The sequence below is a fragment of the Haemaphysalis longicornis genome, unplaced genomic scaffold (assembly GCF_048455015.1).
Source record: "Haemaphysalis longicornis isolate Haplotype H1 unplaced genomic scaffold, Haemaphysalis longicornis Haplotype H1 scaffold_3, whole genome shotgun sequence".
NCBI lineage: Eukaryota > Metazoa > Arthropoda > Arachnida > Ixodida > Ixodidae > Haemaphysalis > Haemaphysalis longicornis.
In genome coordinates, this window is record NW_027526335.1 from 35,871,559 (window position 1) to 35,892,594 (window position 21,036).

Consider the following 21,036-nt stretch of genomic DNA (forward strand, 5'->3'; position numbering starts at 1 on the left):
CTTCCCCGCAAGACTAATAGAGTGAATCGCGCTCACTCACAAGTTCCATTTTCTTTTTTTTTCTTTTTTTTTGTGGTGGTTGTGGTGGTGGTGGTGGTGGGGGGTGATGAGCTGATGCGACCTTCGAACTACGGATGTGCACGTTTTGTTCGTTTGCTTGTTTGTGTTTGTTTGCTTGTTTGTATTTGTTTGCTTGTTTGTGTTTGCTTGTTTGTGTTCGTTTGTTCATCCGCCCGTCCGTCCGTTTGTTCGTTCGTTCGTTCGTTCGTTCGTTCGTTCGTTCGTTCGTTCGTTCGTTCGTTCGTTCGTTCGTTCATTTGTTTGTGTTTGTTTGTTTGCTTGCTTGTCTTTATTGGCATCTTGCACAAAGTACATGACGCTGGGGGCGAGCATTAAAAGCTGTCAGGAATCGACAGCTTGACAGAGCTGCAAGCCCCCAAACATTGGACAGCATCACAGCAACATCAAAATACAACTTGTATCTTGAAAAGAAGGGGAACAAAAGAAAATGAACGAAATTAACTATAGAGTAAAGACACACAAACCGTAATGAGTACTACACATACTTCAGCATTACAAAAACTGTACAGGGTCCGACGTTCACCGGAGAGCTCCGATCTCGCGCACTGCGGCGGGAAAGTGCAAAGCCAGCGCTGGTTCGCCGTTGTCGCCGCTTTCGTCGCGCCGGGAAGAACGTGCTCCCGGGGGCCCTTTGACGCTTTCCTATGGGGCCACCAATTAGAAAGGAGCGTCGAGGTCTGCATTCGCTGGGCAGCCAAATGGAGCGAGCCTGTCGTCGCCCTAATGAGCTGCAAACAAAGGAGTCACCCGACCAGAAATTGCGCCCTGCAGAGGTTGAACGGCGCCGGCAATGCGGGGGATTTCTCTTTCGCCTGAAGAAATGATTTATGTGCGCGTGGGAATAAAATTGCAAGCAGATAGCGACTGGTGGCAGTGGAGGGAAGTGGATCGAAGGGGGGAAGGGGGGGGGGGGGGCACGTTTGCTGCTGCGGACAGCCCTCGGTGGGTCTCGGGGATACACTTTTTCTTTTCGCCGGGCCCAAACCTGGCCTTCTTTCTTTCTTTTTTTTTTTTTTTTTGCTGCCTTTTACAAGGTTACAAAAAACCTTTCTCGCACCTTGTCAAGTGTTGCGGTGTAGGAAGCTAGAAAACACGTACATTTATCGTTTTTCTCGCCTTCATGCGTCACAGCAAACGGAACAGAGAAAAATTACTCCCACCTCCCCTCGCGGGAACCCCTGTGTAGATGCGACGCATAGGGGGTTCCGTTGTTGTTTCCGTTAGGTTGATTCTCCCATCGCGTGAAACGTGCCGTGAACCCCGTGCCGCGGCTATGACGCAACGTGGCGCGGCTATGACGCCACACAATCCAACACAATCCACTTTAATCCAATCCAAATCCAATCCAATCCAAGCCAAGCCAAGCCAATCCAATCGAATCCAATCCAATGCCCCTCGCGAGAGAGTGTTCGCTATCGGAGAGGAGAGGGGGTGAGCACAGCTCGCACGGCGAGGAGAATGGGGGAGGGGTGTGGACGGACAACGACAACGCCGTATGGAGGGACAAAGCGAGTGAATGAGATGCCGTCGCATCTAAAATCAGCGCCCTTCCACTCTGTGAAGAAAGACTGCCAGCGAAGCTGGGCGCAGTCTAGGAAGTGCACGAAACAAAACACGTTTTTTATTTTGTAATTTGTGATTACGCATGCTTCCTAGCCAATCAGGTAAATGGGCTTGGAAGCACTACATTGTACACATTGAAGGACTAAAGCTTTATTTTAGTGGACAAACATGGGGGTGTTCGTTTCCCTTCGGCGTCGTAGGCATCTTATTGTCTGTATAACCAACCCAAACTGCTCGATCACGGCCGGAAAACGGCTGACAGGTCGCATCGGGCCGTGAGGCGTTCACTTTGAATAGCCTGCCAGCACAACGGCGGTATTATCGGTGTATTACCCCCCCCCCCCCCCCTCCCCCCTTGTGCACGCATAGATGGGCGACCGGTGACATGCGCGTGCGTAGACGGGAAATGGACCGGTCAAAACGTCGCCCCCGAAAGCCTTCTAGAAGGAACAAAACACCAGATCTGGAGAGGAAAAATTTCTTACCCACGCCGATTTTTCCGCGCACACCATGTGGGCAACCGAGACATACATATCTTCGCTGTAAAATTTAAATGTATTTTCAGGATCTATCCAATTGTTCTGCCCTCTCCGCACGAGGTAGAGTAATGTGTCGTATGTGCAGCGGCAAATCACTCCGAGACTACGACAGTCGGCAACACGGACGCTTGTCCGTCCACTAAGCCCGCTGAAGATGGTTTGCAACACATCAAAACCCGCAAGCCGCTCGCGCACTGCAGTGTTGTAAGCGACGTGAATGGGAACAATGCCGGGGCTTTCTCGGCGACGGGAAGATTCAGTGTGACGCAACAATTTTTCTATTACGACACAACTTGTTCTTCTCGCTGCGTAATGGTTGCTCTACGCCGCCTTAGCTATCCCGTAATTATGTAACACGACTGCGAATAGAGTGACCGTGTTCTTTTAACGCCAATGTGACACAACGCGCGGTCCCCAACTAGCCAATGGAGTACGGAGCGACAGGAAAAAGAGAAAGAGAGGTTGGACAGGAATGCGGACGCATTTTTACCACCTGCAATGCTCAGTTCGAGGATTCCTGAGGATTTAAGAGGAATTAGCGAGAAATCACCGTGACGCAAATGACTTCTCAAGCTTGCAAAGGTTGAGGCTTGGGCGAGTTGGGGTATAATTACGAAGAGGGCAACGGCGCAACACAGACGAAGCACAAGAAGAAAGTGACAACCACACAGCGCCCGTGGTTGTCACTTTCTTCTTGTTGTGTTTCGTCTGTGTTGCGCTGTTCCCCTCTTTGTGACTTCTCAAGAACGACCATAGCAGCGGGAGAGATGCTTTTGTCCACCGCGAAGGGTATACGTATGCGGTCAGTAGTTTCGTTGCTGTAGCCGCCCACACCTCACATCGTGTGATAACACTTGCCACCAGCCCAGTTTCCCGAAAGTTGCTTTGGTGCCCATTGGTGCGACCCTGGCTGGAAGGCGTACTTCCCCTCCCTGAGCAGGCGAACCCCTCGGAGGAGGGCGGGAGCGTAGCCGTGGCAACGCCAGGACTCCTCTTGGTGCTGGGAAGCCCGGGAGCGGGCCCCGGGTGAGCCGTTATCAGGCCAGCCAGCGGAAGAAGGGAGTCCAGCCAAGCGTATTGTGCGCTCAAATCACTCATGCGGGGGGCCACAAAAAGGACACGGCGGGGAACAATGGGAGCAAAAACTGCCGCCGCACAGTCGCTTTGCACTCGCACTGGCCGACCGCAGTCTTTGTCACAGAAAAAAAGCGGTGGCGCTGACAAACATTTGCGCGTTTCTTCAGTTTCCAGAACATGATTAGGCGACCCGGCTTCGAGCAAATCGTTAAATCAATAGGGCCGCGCGCGCAAAAGGACGACGCATGCGACCAGTGAAAGCGACGTGTTTGAAAGCTTTCGTGACGACCAATCAATGCTGCTATTTCGGCCCATTTTTGACACAGAAAGCGAGGCCACGGGAAGCGGCACGAGTTCAGCGGGAGTAATCTGCTGTGCAGCACTCTCCTTGCGACCCCGCCAGTCACGGAGTCGTAAAGAGTGAGCGCAAAATGTGCGTAATTTTTGCAAGAGCTCTCGGTGACATTGCGTGTTGTAGTAAGCCAAACTTATAATTCCAGGCAATAAGCGGTAATAAGTAATAAGCGAAGTTGATTACTCCAGGTCAAACCCGTAAAACGGCTCGTAGCGTCAATCCGACCTTCAAGCTCAGACAAGGTCAAGCCAGCGCCTCGTGCGGTTGCGCAGTGAAAGCATCTAATCACTCGTTCGTTTCGAGGTTTCAAGGGGAGGCTGAGGAGAGGCGGGGGAAATAGTAAGTAGTTCCTACTTACTTAGCAGCTGACCAGAACGCACCGGCATGCTCTATGGGGGTAATTACAAATCACCTTCGTTAAACAGATGCTCCTCCAGCTTCGCGAAAAAGACGGGTGAAACACGCGGCGAGGTGATTTGGCCCTCTCCGCGCCCTCCGAGCAGACTCGCCGGGAAAGCGCCGAGAAGAAAGGAAAGGCTCCCACGGTCACACTTCGCGCTGCGTCAGCCCGGCCGACATGAACGAATCTATGAAGACACGTCAGAGCTAAACAACAGCGATTAACAAGCTGCCGATGATTGAAATATTCCACAGCCACTAATCCTTATTACGATTCTGTGTGGGTATCGTGCCTCTCGGCGCTCGTGCGGAAGCAAATGGATTCGTCACTATGACTGAGAACTAATGTAATGAGTTCATACGCGTCCGCGGGCAAATGTAGCCGGTGCAGCGCTCTCGTGTCATTCCGTTTTAGCGGTGAAAGACGACCGCAGTTACACATACTACAGCCGGACTGTGATGTCCGCCCACCGACCATGGTCTCATATACTCAGTGTAATGATAGGAAACGTTTTCCAATCCAAGTACATTTCTAAGAACAATGACGAGGCTAGCTGGCCTTCTCCTTTTTTATGTTTCGTTGTTGTTGTTTTTTTTCGCGTGGAGAAGTTTTTTTTTAGCGCACTAAACTTACGGTGGAGGGTCCACCTCAATGCGTGGGCGTGTTTCAAAAGTTAACCGATGCCGCCGATGTAGGTGGTGACTGACATGTGACGTCAGGAGGCGGCGCTGTTCGAACGCCACAAATACGAAAATACCCATGTCCGGAGGTTGGATCATTGCTCTTCTTACGCGCTATACGCCTTCGGATGCGCCAAGTAACTTCGTAAGGTCCATCATCTGAGCTGATTCTCGTGTACTTCGGTGCCTTTGGCTACGCTGAACCGTTTGCACTAACTTCGCACATATTACATACCTTTTGTATTACAAACTTGTAAGTTGTGCAAGTATTTTCAAGTTGAACCGTACCGTCCAGCCCATGACTTCTCCGCTAGGAACCCGGTTGGAACGTACCCTTCATCGTACCCCGGTGGGAACGTACCCGATGATCTCCCCGACTCCCGCTTTTTCGCCTGCTCCGGGGAGATCATCGGCCGCCACGTAGACCTCTGGGGCGGTATTCTCGTAACTGTCCCTTTTGAAAACGTCCCTTTTGCGTCCCTTTCATCGTGACGTAACTTCCGGTTAAGAGGTGGACGTTGGCAGCATGGAGGAAGGTTGGCAGTAGGTTTGCCGCGCTTGCGTTACGTCACTTCCGGTTGTTGGCTTTTAGCCAATCAGGACTCGCCAAAAGGGACACTTTTGCAAGGGACGCAAAAGGGACAAAACTCGAGAATACCGCCCCTGGTCTGAACCCTACAACTACCCAGCCGTTCCAGAGGATCACCCGAGCAGAAGAGGAAACTTTACTGTTGTCTTCTAGAAAACTGAGTGAGAAATAACATGCACAGGTGCCCCGATGTCACATGGAAAAGATGGATTACTTGCGTGTCCTTATTAATAACTTGAATGTAACGACATGAGCGCTTTCCGACCGGGAAATTGGGAAAATACGCGTCGCACGAACGCCGTGTTCACAAAAGGCTCCCGTGTTGGCGAAGCGTAAATGGGGGCGAGTTGGTTGCTGCTGCAGTGAAGCATATTAGAACAGCGCGGTAAGAAACAGACTCGGAGACAGGAATAATACTGTTCCAGAAAATCAAGCGCCTCAAAAGAAACAAACGCTTCCTGAGGTCGCAATCAAACCTACAGATCCCTCGCGTTATGAAGCAGACGCCTATCCAATTGCGTCATTCGACACGGTATTAAATCAAAGCTTTCTATGCATCGCTGTTGGCGATATGCTTACGCCAAAACTCATGGCAGGAAAGCCACCTATAAACAATGGGTTTCCACAAAGGCCCATCAATCATACCACACACGCAGACAATGGAAGACACGTCCGCATTGCAATAGAATGGCTGACGATGCTGAACGTTCCATTATCGCATTCGGGCCGCTCAGCCTTTACTTTGGCTTCGCTGCGTGGGTGTTGGCTGTGGACTTTGGCGAAGTTGAAGTATGCTTTGGCTTTGGACTTTGGAAGCTTGCATTTTTAACTTTGGGAGCGAGGATAGCTGGAATTTGATTTGGCTCAGTTTGCATGCAGAAGTTTCGCGTTTTAACCGATCCTCCTCTTATGAAACGGGATTTCATTTTTTCCCTTCCAGAAAAATGCAGATGCAGAAGCAGCGCATGCGCGAACGAGGGAGTAGCAATCAGAATCCGAGGGAACTACGCGACAGAGCCGGATGGTTCAGATTTGCGCACATTGCGCATGCGTATTCAGATATTGTTTCTTTTTTTTTTTTGGCAAGGTCATAGATGCCGTGCTTGCATTCACAATACACCACGCTTTGAACATTTCACGGATGCCTGGTGCCAGCGCAACCCGTGTGTCCTGTCGAGGAGAGGAACGCACAGAAAGCGGCAGCAATGGTCAGTTAGTGCTGTGCGTTCTCTTCGGGAAGTGTTGTCTTTACCGCGAAGTTCTAATATGTTTCACTGTTCCAAAGTAAACGGTGTCTGCGCCGTACTCATACTAGAAGGGGTGCAGTCAGAAGCAGCGCGAAGTCTTGTAAAACAAGCTTGTGGGGAAATCCACCCCGTGAAAGTGTTTGGGGTTTGAGGGAAAGGAACAGGAAAGGAAGTGCACGGAGAGAGAGAGAGAGAGAGAGAGAGAGAGAGAGAGAGAGAGAGAGAGAGAGAGAGAGAGAGAGAGAGAGAGAGAGAGAGAGAGAGAGAGAGAGAGAGAAAGCTTTTATTCAATATATGCACGCAGGCCTGTTTAGTCCTCCCATTCCAGAGGACCTATGGTGACGTCTTCAAGCTGCTGCCTGATGTACGCAGCCAGTTGCCTTTGCTCTTCGGTGGTGCTTGTTGCGGTCAGCCATCCTTTGTTGGGTGTGTTTGTAGTGTTGTGTATGGTTGTGCAGTTCCAGAGGATGTGCTCTTGGTCGAGTATGACGTTACAGGTGGAGCAAGTAGGGGGTGGTGTGTCAGGATCTCCCCATATCTTGTGTAGTCTAGCTGGAGTGTCCAAGATGTCTGTTTGAGCTTGTCTTATTAGGGTTGCTTGGTGTCTTGTGAGTGTGTCAGAGAGCTGTGGCAGTTCCTTCCTTCCCGTGGAGTAGTCCTTCAATTTAGGTGCTGTTGGGACCGTGAGCGTTTGATTTGGTTCGAAGTCGGCAGAAGCCCAGGCTGCGGCTCGGGCCAGCTAATTAGCTTTTTCGCTGCCTGCCATTCCTTCGTGCCCAGGTATCCAGTACACTGTCACAGGTCCTTTGATGCTGTTGTTGATGGCCGTAGCTATGGGTTGTGACAGTTCCATGCTTAGCAGTTGGTGACAGGCGCTTTTTGAGTCCGTGTATATGTACGTGTGCTTCGTGGAGCTGGATGTGTGGTCAATGGCAGTGGCTGGCGATGGCTGTGAGTTCAGCCCAGATGGGTTTCATAGGGGAATGCACTGCTGGTACTCCGATTTTCCTTCGAGGTCAGCATACGCTATACTTGCTGCTGTGTCTATTACTGCTGCATCTGTGTATACGTGGTTGTTGAATTGGTCCTTCTGACCTTGTTGCGTTGGCAATGCATGTGTCTTGGTATGGGTGCAACTTTGAGTAGGTTGGCCGTGCGTGAGATGAGACGTTCCAGTCGTAAAATAGGCCGCTGGAGTGTGTACCCTAGACACTGAAGTATCTGTTGCCCTGAAACCGTTGCTTGGAGTCAGAGGTGTTGGTTATACCTGTGGTCAGCTACGATCTCCACCAGGGTATTGTGCGTTCCTGTCTCAAGAAGCCGCTTGGTGTTGGCATTGATCGGAATGCCTAGCGCAATCTTCGTCGCCTTCCTAATGAGAACATTGATTCTTTCTTCCTGGGTTTTAGTGAAGTTGGTGTATGCTGCATGGTACCTTATTCGTAAAATAAGAAGTGCATCCCGTAGTCGTAGGAGGTCTTGTTCCCTGAGTCCATTTCGTCTGTTCGGGATTCTGCCCATCATGTTCAGGACTTGTTCTCCTTGCAAGACGTATGTGCTGAGTGGTGGCACGGCCTCCCCGGTCGCTTTGAATGTAGTGTCCAAGTACCCTGATTAACTTTTGGCAAAGGATTGAGAGATTTCCGTTTTTAATGATAATGGGTGGAGGCTTCCATTTTGGGTTATGTATGAGAAGAAGCTCCGTCTTTTCCGGTGAGCACTGTAGTCTAATTTCTTCTGCTGCCTTACTGATGTTATCGACTGCCTATTGTAACGTAGCCTGTATGTAGCCTGTGGGCCTGTTTTAATGTAATGTCATCGGCGTATATCATGTGTCCGATTTTTCCAATTATCTGTAGGGCTCTGTGTATCCTGAGCATAGCAAGGTTGAAGAGTATTGGTGAAAGTACGGAGTCCTGTGGGATTCCTTGTTGCAATTGCTGGGTGTTGCAATTGCTGTGATTTGATTTCTCCTAGGTGCAATGTGTACATTCGACCCTCCAGGAAACTTCTGGCATAATTGTACATGCGTTGCCCACAACCAGTCTTGGCTAATTCTTCTAGCATTGCATCATGTGCCACATTATCAAAAGCCTTCTTCGGGTCTATGGCCAGAATTGCTTTGAGCATAGCTATGCTAACCTCCTTATCTGTTTCATCGTATAATACAAGTAAGGCATCCTGCGTGGATAGGTGAGCTCTATATCCAATGCACGGAGGGGCTTTGAGCTTGGCAGGGAGTTCACCTGCATACAACCCAGTGCGGGGAAAGGGGAGTAGAGGGGAGTGAAAAGATTGAGCTGAGTGTTGGAGATAGAGAAAGAGAGAAGAAAGAATAAAATAGGGCTAAGTCAGTCCGGGCTAGTGTTTGCGGAGTTACCATTCCGGAATTGGAATAACTCCGGATTCATTCCACTTTTCGCGGCCCCGTAATGCAATGAGAATGAAATGGCGACACTGGAGGAATGGAATTGGAATGAAATTAGGCTCCTTTTGCCCGGAATGGGAATGGGATGTGCAGAATTTTTCGACGACTTGTATTGATGTTCAGCTGGGACCAGCATATATGCTGGTTCAAGAGCAAACTATATATAGTTTGCACAAATCTTATTGCAATAACTTTTCCTTTCCTAGGGAGGCGCTTTAGAGCTGTGAGGAAATACGTAGGGGGGGGGGGGGGAGCTGTTTCCTGAAGGCGTTGCCGACTGAGAATGTTTGCTTGGCGGTAGTCCTGTGGGGGTGGGTCCGAAGAAACCATGGGGGGATGTTAGAGACACTCCCGGGCATCCATGTGCGCTAACTGGTTGGAGTGCGTCGGGGTCCAAACCAAGCGAATGTACAAAACAACTGAGCGCTGCAGTTTGCTCCGAAACCGTCAGCTAATGCTTCACGGCACGCCTTGCTTACAGAATTGCATGAGCCTCAGAGACACACATGCAAAATGTCCTAACTTGTGTCCGGGTAAAGAAAGTTGTCTTTAAAAATGTCCTGTATTGAACAGTTAGAGTTAATTCTAAGACAATCAACAATCGGCGACTTTCGTACGGTGAATGCCAAATTACACTGGCACTACAGTAATTCGGTTCAGTGCTCTGAAATGCTAAGGATTGCGAGTACATGTGGGCATAAGCAAGGTACAGATGACGTGCCTCTGAGTTATCTGCGGCAGTGTAATGGCACTGGTGTGTTGGCACGCGAAGCTCATAGTGAGGTAAGACGTGACAGGATGTGCAAGGAGAAACAAGTAGACAGCACCGCATTCTTCCTCTAGCGTCGCGCAAGAGAAAGCCTTTACAACCTTTGTCTGCTGAGCACGAGGACTCGGGTTCGATTCCCGGCTGCGCCGGCCGCTTTTCTGATGGAGGCGAAAAGCAGAGACGCCCGCTTGCTCGAGATTTCGGCGCACGTTAAATATCCCTAGGTGGTCAAAATTAATCCGGAGCCCTCCACTACGGCGCGCCTCATCGCCTGCGTTGCATCGGTGCGTTAAACCCTACAATCAATACTGGCCCTTTGTAAATATCGTTCTACCCGATATGTCACCCAGCTGCTACCAGCCCTCGTTTTAGGGGCGAAGCTCCTCTTGCTCGGGCCCTGTTCAGACCGTACACGGCACATTGTACACGGCACATTGATGATGATTGTGGCAGGATCCCCCTAGGGATTGGCCAACCAAAGATTGGCCGAAAAGGTCATAACGTTCAACGCGTTCGTTGCTACCCAACAAGGAGGAGACGAAGAAGAGGTTGTCGTTCGTCGCCTGCGAGCTCAAGACTCTTGCTCGGGCCCTGTTCCGTCCCTCGCTGCTGCCATACACGGCGGAATGATGATGATTGTGGCAGGATCCCCCCAGGGATTGGCCAACCAAAGATTGGCCGAAGAGGACAAAACGTTCAACGCGTTCGTTGCTACCCAACAAAGAGGAGAGGAAGAAGAAGAGGTTGTCGTTCGTTGCCTGCGAGCTGAAGACACGTAACGGCGGTACGCGACACAAGACGCTCTGCAGAAGGCGACGGCCAAGGTGGCTAAAATGTCACACACCGAATTCGCCAACTTACCCGTGGAGATTCTCATCGTCCCAAACAAGCCCTGCATAATCACCACAAGCATCGACGTCGTCGACGGGTTTGTCAACGGAGCGGTGGAAAGCTTGACGTGTCGAGCCTTTATATGATGTGTGGGCGAATGTTTCACGGTTTTACCGATAAGCATTATAGCTTCGCCCCTCTCATCATCATTCACTTCGTGGAGATGGCTGGATTTTTTTGGCGACGTGTAGCATGTTTTCACAGCGTACTTAAGGATATAGAGCGTATAGCCTATAGCGAAATATTTTCTGCCGCAAAAGTAGCCAAAATAACATTTAAGTATTATTGTACACCATGATGATGTGGACGACTAAAAGTTTCCCTTTTGCGTCTGTGCCGGAAACTTCGCAAACCGGCTTGCCTGTGTACGAACAGTTCATCTGTTGCTATTTATTGCGATGCGCACTAAGGTCGACCCTTACCCTTACCCATCATTTAAATGTATGTTTTCTTTTTTCCTTTTTTTTTGCTGACACCTGCCAGACTTGCCGGTTAAGCGAAGCTCACTCCTTCGGCCCAGCCGTCCCCGTGAGCGTGTTCAAAGTTAAACAACTTGCTTCTCTTGTTCTTCGGCGGAACGAGTGTTTGTGGTTCCGCTAAGCGGGTTAGCGCCGGCGCACCTAGCCTGTCCGGCGCCACCAGGGCGGACCGCGAACACGCGGCGGGCCCTCTTTATTCATGACGGCCAGCAGGGGCTTACTCAGTGCGCGCGCCATTAATGAGTAAATATTTGCCCAGCGCGCTCGCCGATCGAAGCGCTGCGTAACGGGACCGCGAGCAGCCCCCGAAGAAACGGCGGCTGCGACACGAGCGCACTCCCATGTACGCCAGCAATAATCACACTCGGAACGGCCCGTGACGAAAGCCCGGAACGCCGAAATTATCCCGGCTACGAAATACTGTTTGTCCTCAGCGATATAATCCAATGCACGTGGCATCTCTCAACTACGAAGAGCCCAAAAGTTCAGCCCCCTACCAGCGAATGTTTCTGAATTAGTGACCTGCAACATTAACTATGCGCGAGAGAGCTTCCAACCCCATTCAAACAACTCGAACGAGCTCATGAAACAATCCAAACACAAATTTCCGCCAAGGGCCCTGCCACGGCCTTGTGCGTGCACATTTTAGACAGCGGGCAAAGTGGAGTACTGGATTGAATTGCACCGGCGAGTATATATTTCCCCATTTCTGTCGGGCACGTATATTTATATTTCTGTCTCCCGTTTTATTTCATCGTATAACGGGAGACAGAAATCCCGGCTGGTGAGCGGTTATCGTTAACGGGTCTGCTGGACGGCGTATATTCCGTTCACGCAGCTGCAGTCAACTGAGTGATACAAATGGACAATGAAGTGTACAAGTCGGGCTGTGTTGGTTCACACTGTTGCCGCAACTGTCGTAATAACTTTAAAGAATGACGTCATTGCACGTCTAAGCCAACCGAACTGCGTGGCACGCCGTTTTTTTACGTCCATAGATCATGATATGGCGTATGCGTCACTATAGTCTGAACATAGCCTTAGGCTGTCGTGAACACAAATAGGATGCTGACAGCGTCCGGTCCCTCATCAACGCAGGAAACTCCCAAAGCATAAAAGACGGGTATTCCAAGTGGTCTGCGGTTTTACCAACCAATTTTACAAAAATACAAAACCCCAATGACGAACGACCTATACATATACAAAGGCTTAGCAATTGCACAAAATCTTCGGCTGGAGCGGCTCCAACCTCGTATATAAGCTCCGCCAATTCCATGCAGGCTGTGCGTATACCGTACGAGGAGTACCCTAGCAATTCATCGTTTTCGTCCACCTGACAATTCCTCAACTAACTGGGGACGAAGACTTTTGCTCGTGCCTTTTGAGGGTAGGGGGCTTGCGAGGAAGTCGAATTTCGAATGATTGCGGTGGCGTGGCGCTCTCACCCACCACCACGTACGCCCGGCCCCCGGATATACGTAACCCTTTCGCTTTTACCGGAGTATATTACACTACTTCGCAACTGTGCGCGTACGTTCATCGTTTTCGATGGACGGACGTGCACCCCGGAATTCAGCAGTGCCGGCAACACCTCCCTCCAGACCCCAGCCGCTCCCCCGTTGGACCGTTTCTTCACACCATGACAGCATTTCGTGTCGGCGAGCGGCTGGGTCCGGTAAATCTAAGGTGGCCGTTCCACGGCCGCCATCTTAAGAGGAGTTCATATTTTGCCCGAAGGATAAGCCACCGACCCACGACTGAGAAAGCGACCGAGATGGGTTTGCGAGAGAAAAGTGCCGGGTCTCCTCCATTTCCACGTGCGATGCCCGAGGGCGTTTCTTTTGTTGCTGCCTGAACCATGGCAAACAGATTTTTTTCGCCGCCTAGCACGGGGGATGCGTTGCTGGGTTGGTTTAGAAGTGCCTTCTTTGCAGCGACCTGCTCGTTCTCCCAAACCGGGCGGAAGTGCGCCAGCTGTTTACATGCGCGCAGCACGAATAAACCAGGACGTTGATCATCAACTAGACTCTGCTGTTTTTCACTGTTGTTACAGAGGAAAGTTGGACGATTTAGCGATACATATGTCGACAAGACTGGCAGCGCACATTACTAAAAGAGAGAAAAGAGAACTTTGGGGTAAGGGAGGGAAATGAGTGGTATCGCGCCAGGAGAGAGCACCAGGTGCATTTTGAGTTGGCGCAGCATATACCCCTACTAGCCTGACCAGAGCCGCTTTGAGCTGTTCCTGGGCAACCCTAAAATGCCCCAGCCGTAGACATTCTGTGGGCAATCAAAATACGGAGCTGCGTCGGAGCTCATCAGAACTGCATCGAGCAGGCAAAAAGAAGAGACCTACGGGCACCGCCAATTCTCCTCCGTGAAGCCTCCTTTCACAAGGGAAAACCAAGGGATGGTGAGGAGGAGGACGAGGAGGAGGAGGGAGCTGATGGCACGTTATGCCGAGGCACGCTCGCGCTAGCACACGAAAAAGCCTCTCCCACTTGAAGATGCAGTGCCAAAGTCCAAGAGCAGCTGCTGATGGCAACACCGCTGCTTTTACTCGTCGTCGTCGTGGTACAATCGCCAGTGCCATCGGTGCCCCACACAGCGCAGCGCAGCAGCAGCTGGAGCGTGACTGCGAATCATGCTTCCGATCCGAAACAGCTACGAAAAAAGAATGCGCATAAACGCCGGCCGCAGAAATGCTGTAGAAGAGAACGGAGACAAAGACAAAGAGGCAGTCATAGAAGAGAACGGAGACGGAGACAAAGAGGCAGTCATAGCTTCAGACGATCGCGAAACGCCGGCAGGAACGCAATTACCTCATGCTCGGAAGAGGGCGTCGGAATATAGCCACGCGGCGATACACGGATCAGGAATGGGGATGCGGTACGATTTAACAAGTGTATGGCTTGCGCAGCTTGATGGCGTTAATTATACGCATTGCTAATCAGCGATCACATTTCGAACACCGGTACTTTTTTTTTCTTGGCCCCGATCAGAAGTGCAGCCGTGAGCTGACCTGCAGCGATCTCGTACGTGGCACCACAACACTTCGGCCGCCACGGAAGAGTGGCAGTTACAAATAGTGCTGGTTCATTTGCCTCTCCGCAGAGACGCCGTTAGCAGTGAATAACAGTGCGAACCCACTCGTGCAGTGTCCCCGCCCCTTCTCCTTGTTTCAGTTTGGACGAGCGGCGTAGGCTAAGGGTCCGTGCAGGGCGTCGTTAAGGGAGATTTGCACCTGCAGGCGGCATCCGCCGCGGGTGCATGCGTGCCATTGATCGAGTGCGGCGTCCTCGGCAACGACCCGGCACGGAGCAAAGCGGGCAAGAGCGCTTCGACCTGAGCAACGCTGACCACGCAGGTCGCACTAAGGGTCTCTGCCCCGGAGAGAAAGGCGTCGCCCACTCTACAGTTACTCTCCCGAGCGCCAATCATTAGGCGGAAACACAAAGAAAGGACACAAAAAAAAAGAAAAGAAAAAAAGCACGGCCCCCTGAAGATTGGAAGATTGGTGAGGCCAGTACGACACACGTAAGTAGTCATTGACGTGGTTGTATTCCCGCCATGAGCAAGGTGGCAGCCAAGGTACTGGCTAATCACACTCCTCTTATTATATTTTAACTTATTATATTTTAAACTTCGACAGTTTCGCGAATTTGATCACTTATCTGGAAGTCCGGCAAGGGCCCCTTTAGCTGCTCCGCCGCCCAGGGTCCACCATCTCTGCGCTAACCGAGTCCGCTGCGAGAAGAGTTGACAAAGCACGTCCAATCAGTTCCGTTGATTATTCCATGCGGACAGCAGTGCACACGAGCACAGTGTGTGCACCACCACCTGGCACTGCGCCGCGATTTCTTGTCAGGTGCGAGCCGGGCGAGGCCGTCGGCGGTTCCAGCATGATTAGCCTCGCATGTCTGGCGGGCTCCACCTCCGCGCTACTTGGTATGGCGCACGCTGCCATACAGCTTATACCGTCCGTTACGTTAGCAGGACGGGCAAGGCCAGCGGTCACTGAGAAGAGAGGACAGTGTTCCACGCTGGTTCTACGGGGAGGTCTTCAACGTTCGAAGGTGTACACACCGCCATCCATGCTTGCAAGCGGTCTTGGGGAGGAATCGCGCCTTTCTGCTTTTCCCGACGCTGACTCGGGCGAACCGGCGCCGTGCGAAGAATCGGCGCGTGGCTCGGTGAAAAAGCGAAAAGTGGAGGAACTGGAGGCTTCGCTTTTACGGCCTTCGATAGGCCTCTTAATGGCCCATTTGGCTGGGATAAATCTCGAACTAGTCGTCGGTGCAGCGCCGTTTTTTTCCCTTTTCCCCCGTTCGCGCGGCCCTACAGAGCGCACTGATTGTGAGAGTACGCTGAATGCAGCGCATAACCCATCTGGGCTTTGTGATACCAGTGGCGCTCATTGTCTCAATGGCAGTCATTATCGTCGCCTTCATTCTGCACCACGCGTGCATGATTTGCTCGTGAGAATAGACAGAAACTGTTACTGAGTAGACGCGAGAAGGGGGGGGGGGGGGGGGGGAGGTCTCTCTACAGTTTTGCAAAAATAGGATCTTCGCTTTTGCGCGCCGAAGCAACACCTGGGATTTTATGAGCTCCGCTACGGAGGGATGCAGATTATTTAGGCAGTCTGGGATCATTTAAAGGGACCGTGAAACACTTTCCATCAGCGCTTTCACTCTTTCCTTCGCGTCTGGAACCACTGCGAAAGCTATAGTTATCGCCAGCACGGAGCGGCACTGCGTGATTTTCTCGTCGCACCAGATACGCCTTCCATTTCCGCTTTGTTTTGTGGCTTTTTTTTGAAGTTCCTATCGAAAAGCGTCCATTGCTGCAACTGAACGAAAACGGGCCAACAGCCGCTAATGGCCTTAGTGACGTAGTTCTAGCCGTCAAAGAACGTCAAGGCCGGAAAAGAGAGAAAAATCTTTTGAGAGGGTTTACAAGTTATCTGATGGGCATAGAGCAATGATTTTTGGCTGTGGTACTTTGCGACCCCCTAATCTAAGTACTGAGTGTGTTGGGTGACTACGTTCTGCAAGCATTTACGATTTAAAAAAAAAAGTTGAAAAAAGTGTTGCACGGTCCCTTTAACGTGCGCCCAAGTCTCATGCACCGTGGTAGCTTGGGAGAAAACCAGCGACCTTGTGCTTTGCGGCATGAGCACACGCAGTGCGCAGCGTGTGTGTAAAAGTTTGGTGTCGTAATGATCAATTTCTTGGTTGCTCCCTTTCTATTACCTTGGCAGCGTTTTTCGAACATAGCAGCTGGGCTTCCATTTGGAAGCTATAAATCAATCACTCTCAACTCCTGAAGGAATTGCCCCTCGTGCTGCATTTGAGACGTAGAGAGTTCGGATAGAGGTGACGCTACCATCGCCATTTTCACTTCGCAACGTACGAGCTGTCGCATCGAAGCGGAAAAAAAAAAAAAAAAAAAGAGAACCCAAACAAACAATGAGGGGAAACCGAATGTTGGATTCCCGCAGTCAGGGGCTCGATTGAAATTGGCATCCTCGGAAGGCTGCCTTTCGACTCGTGAACAGACCGTTTTAGCCCTCGTACGAGCTGGCAAAAGTCGAGCGGCGCGGCGGACGTCTTCTTCGGAGCGATATTGGCTCCGTGCAGGGAGAGGCAGTATCGACAATAGTCCCGAAGGGGGGCTCGAAAATCGCCTTCCTCGCTTCGTGGAAGCAAAAATAAGCTCCGTCGAACACAATGCGGAGCCGTAATGACGTCGTCACGGCGTCCCCGGAGGACGCGCTCCTGATTCATGCGCATCAAGCCAGCTCCGTGAGTTCCCGGCACAGCCACTGGTAAAGTATCAACGAAGCGATGAAAGTGAGCACGTGGGTCACTCTGGGGAGGTGAAGAGGTTGGCTCCAATCGATAGGCGAGCTGCCTATACTGCAAACTTCTGAGAAAGGAATTGAATTGAATACAAGAGTGGACTAAGAAAAAGGTGCAGCAGCTGCCTTAAATAATACAGCCTCGTTCAATTTGAAAGAACTAGTCTTTGGTAATTCCGCTAGCTCCAGATATATTCAGTCACGAAAGACGTTTTTTGGAAAAAGTACGCGAAATGCTGAAAAAACTCGAATTTCGCGCTACAATGACGTAACATGGGCAGAAGTGATCCGCCAGCACTAAAAACGCACTCATCAGTGTAGCAAATTCGCGCTAGCATTCAGGTGACACGATCAAATATAAATAGACGCCGTACTACAATCACACAGTCACGTTTCGGAGCGATGGCTTAGTTGGACGACCGCTAATCGCAAAAAACAAGAATATGTGACGCCATAGAAAAGTTGCCGTAAAGTGACTGGGGAGTCGCCACTGTTTTATGTTTCTCGATTACTTGTTCAAGTTTGCGACAAAATTGGCATCATTGTTATCGGGACGAAGCAGGCTTTTTAGTTAATGCTTGTATGCTGTCTTCACGACCCATTTAAGAAACAACTAGATAATACAAAACACCCTAGGCATGCTGGAAGTTACCAATTACGCTCAGTGAAAAAAAAAAAAAAATCATACGACGACGACGGTTGAACGCGCAGCTTTCTCGTGAGCGACTCCTTGTTTGTCGTCTGAGCTCGGATTTGGCTCGCAGACGGTTTGGGCTTTGACTCGTTGAGCTTTGACTTTGACTTCCACGCAGTTCGGACTTTCGATCGCACCGGCTTTTACTTTGACCCTGTGCCATTTGATTTCGCACGAAATAAGCTTCGCGTTCAACCATCCTCGTCATTATACGAAAGAGTGCAAGATTTTCCTGTCTAATTTTGCATGACCGTGCACCCCTCTACAATTTCAAACAGCTTAGACCATGTCGAAATGGCGCTCAACAAATAAAACTGTCGGAGCGGAGAAATCGGACAGACGTCGGCTTCATAACGCGAAGGACCCAGGTTCGCTTCCGACCACGGGAAGCGTATTTTCCTTTCACTTGACCAACGATCATCATAATCGTCAGAGAAAGCTGGCTTCCCAGCAGTGTGTGTTGTGCTGCGCACAGACGCCATTAGTAAGGCATAGAAAGCTTTACTTTACAATCAGATCGGTACAACGTGTACACCCACAGCTACGGCTGGGAAAGGATCGACGCTTCATCCCAAACGTCAAGTGCTAATTCTAATGTTTTCGTTTACGGAAGCAGAAGGACAATAGCTTGAGTTTGAGGATGCCACTGGGTCATAAGTGAGCAGGGTGGATGATTCAGCATTTGAGTGCCCTCCTCACATTACAGACATCACCACGTCTGTCCAATGTGACATGGCAGGGCAGCGGACTGCGATAGACTACACCAGTACAGCAGTATACACAAAGCGCGTCGTGGGCTTCTTTGGGTCTTTTCGTTTCGCAGTTGAATTTCTGACACATTCGCAGTTCTATTTCTGACACAGGGGGGCACTTGGCCGACCATTGTTGCAGGTTCAAATGCACTCCAGCATATGAAAAAAACATAGGTTTTGCGCAGGTCAACCAGCCAACGCGAACGCGAAATCTACGAAGCATATCGTATTGGCCAAGAAGGCGACGCGTGTAGCAGCACCTTTTTCTGTGTCATTGTCCACAAAAGAAGTTGGGTTCCTGAAGCAAAGATTAATTGTTGATGAAGTTGATGAATTAGCCCTCTCTTTTTCTTTTTCTATTTTTTTTCCTTCTGGCGCATGCGCCGAGGACGTAGCGTTTATGTGTGTTCTGTAAAAATCTCACTTGAAGTCTGCCGTTCGTCCTGTGGGTTGCTTCCTCTTGTGTTCCGTCCTTGCGCTAGCGCAATGTACCCGGTATACACAGCGCTGTCCTGCGCTGCTTTTTCCGTTTCTCGTCCTTTTGTGTCTCCTTTTTTTTTTTGCACTATTCATTATGACGAATATTCACCAGCTCACCCAAATCAGAGTCCTCTTGAACTATATTCTTCAGTGTTGCAGCCGAACCGATCATTTTCGTTTTTTGCTAAGGGTGAGACTGGGAGATAGAGGACTTTTATTGAATAAGAAACAGTGGGAATTTGAGAAATTAAGGTTTAATTAAACAGTGCTCAAGGTTGCAATCCCGCATGCATCAGCCGGCGCTGCCCTTGAGGTGACGAGCTAACCAGCGCTCTCCCCCGTGTCTCGATAGAAGTAGAAGGTCCCCTGAACATATCCTTGGACATGGCGTTAAAGCGGGTGGTCGTTTCTTGCATTTAGCATAGTTTTAAGTTAAGGCCGAATGTTTCTCACTAAACATCTTGGCCCATTTAGATTTGTGGCGTTGGTCGGCACCTGGCGCAGAGTTTTCGATTCTTCGGTGTCAGTAAGACCCTTTTGTGGTACGCGAAGGGTCGTATTCGTAGGCATATATTTTTCAGGTAAAGGAGTGTTGTAGCCGTGGTTGCAAGGAGCACGGTACGTAAGTTCGCGTTTGTGAGGACGTGTGTTAACAGGCGGGCCAAGGACCCGCAGAGGAGGATGAAGAAAGAGGTGACGCCATGGCTCGTTAAGATTTCAGAAAACAAGGGTAGGTATATTCACACGCGGAAGACACACTCACACAAGGAAACTAGCGAAACAAACTGCAGTCAAACTGACAACACACGCGCAACGCGAAAAGCCACAAGTCCGAAATCGAGTTCAAAGCGAAAAAGGGACGACGCGCTCATGTCCCAGTCCGCTCAGTGCTGCGACAGGGTGTCTTCGATTCACCGCTGAGAAAAGGCCTCGACCTCGTCGGTTGAGCGTGTCGACGCCCGAAAACGTGGCGCGGCACCGCAAGTCCTTCTCCGTGGGGACGGCCGAGATGCACTGGCCGCAGCTCGGAACGCCCGACGCGGGCGCCCGTGCCTGGCCGGCTTAGGCCTCGACCCCGAACCTTGGCTCGGAACACGCTTAGGGAACGCGGCCACGGGAAACAGGCACCCGGGTGGCAGAGCCAGGTCCTCCGGACAGCTCCTGGATGGTTAATGATGGTCAGTGCAGACGAAAAGATGAAAACTGGACGACACAATCGCTGACACAAGGTTCTTTCTCTTCTTGTCCGGTTTTCGTCTGCGCTGACCATCATGAACGCACTCCAACTCGCCCAATTCGCTACCTTATTGCAGTTCCTGGACGGCTCTCGGTCCTCGACCCAAGCACCTCCATGGCTCGATCACGAACTGCCTCCCGGGCGCAATCGTTTCGCCCGTTCCTCCAGCGATGTCTGGTCGCTAGCTCCGCCAGCCCATCCTCCTCTTTATTAATTTCTTTATTGTGGGTGGGAGAATTATTCCGAACCATTCAAGTATCCTGCCTGCAGCCAAGTGTAGCGGCCTTTCGCGAGGCTGCAATAATGTTTAAGCTTCCGTTCGATAGTTCTGGCGGATTGCCAATCCAATCCGATTTTCTTCTTCTCGCGTCTCTGTTCTTTTCCTGGTCAGGCGCTTTACGGCGGGGGCCAGGTAGTTCAAGATTTTCTGTGGTTTGGCGATCGTGAGTTCGGCTCGGCCGCTTGTGCGTAATGCCATGCAGAGGATTCTTACGTGACTTCTCTAGGATGACATGTGACCTATTTTAACGGTCATGTTTCAACATGACCGTGCGGCGCTATCCCTTTATTGACAGACAGAGCTTGCGGTGGTGACAGGGCTACAGGAAATTTGAAAATTGGCAAATGAGACAAGTAATTTGGAAATTAGTGAAATTTTACGCAATATGCTGGGCTTTGTTTATTAGGACACATCTGAAGTTCGTTCTGCTCATAATCTAGGCCAGTGGCTCTCAACCATGAAGCCCCTCTCGGGCTTTCAAAAGCGATCGGAAGAGAATTTCACAAATTGATCCGTGTAATAATGCCAAGCAATTTGCACCTGCAGCCTGGGTCGCCCACGTACTTATTCAGTGCCCGCAGTTTTACGATCAAGTGTGTCTTATGGTTAAACAATTTGCTCTCGCAGTTAAA

At 50.6% G+C, this 21,036-nt stretch overlaps 1 protein-coding gene across 1 annotated transcript in view; it reads right to left on the reverse strand.

The window, feature by feature from the left end:
* The window catches only part of LOC144174287 (cystinosin-like), a 190,663-nt gene that overhangs the window by 122,189 nt on the left and 47,438 nt on the right, over positions 1 to 21,036 (reverse strand). The window lies entirely within an intron of this gene.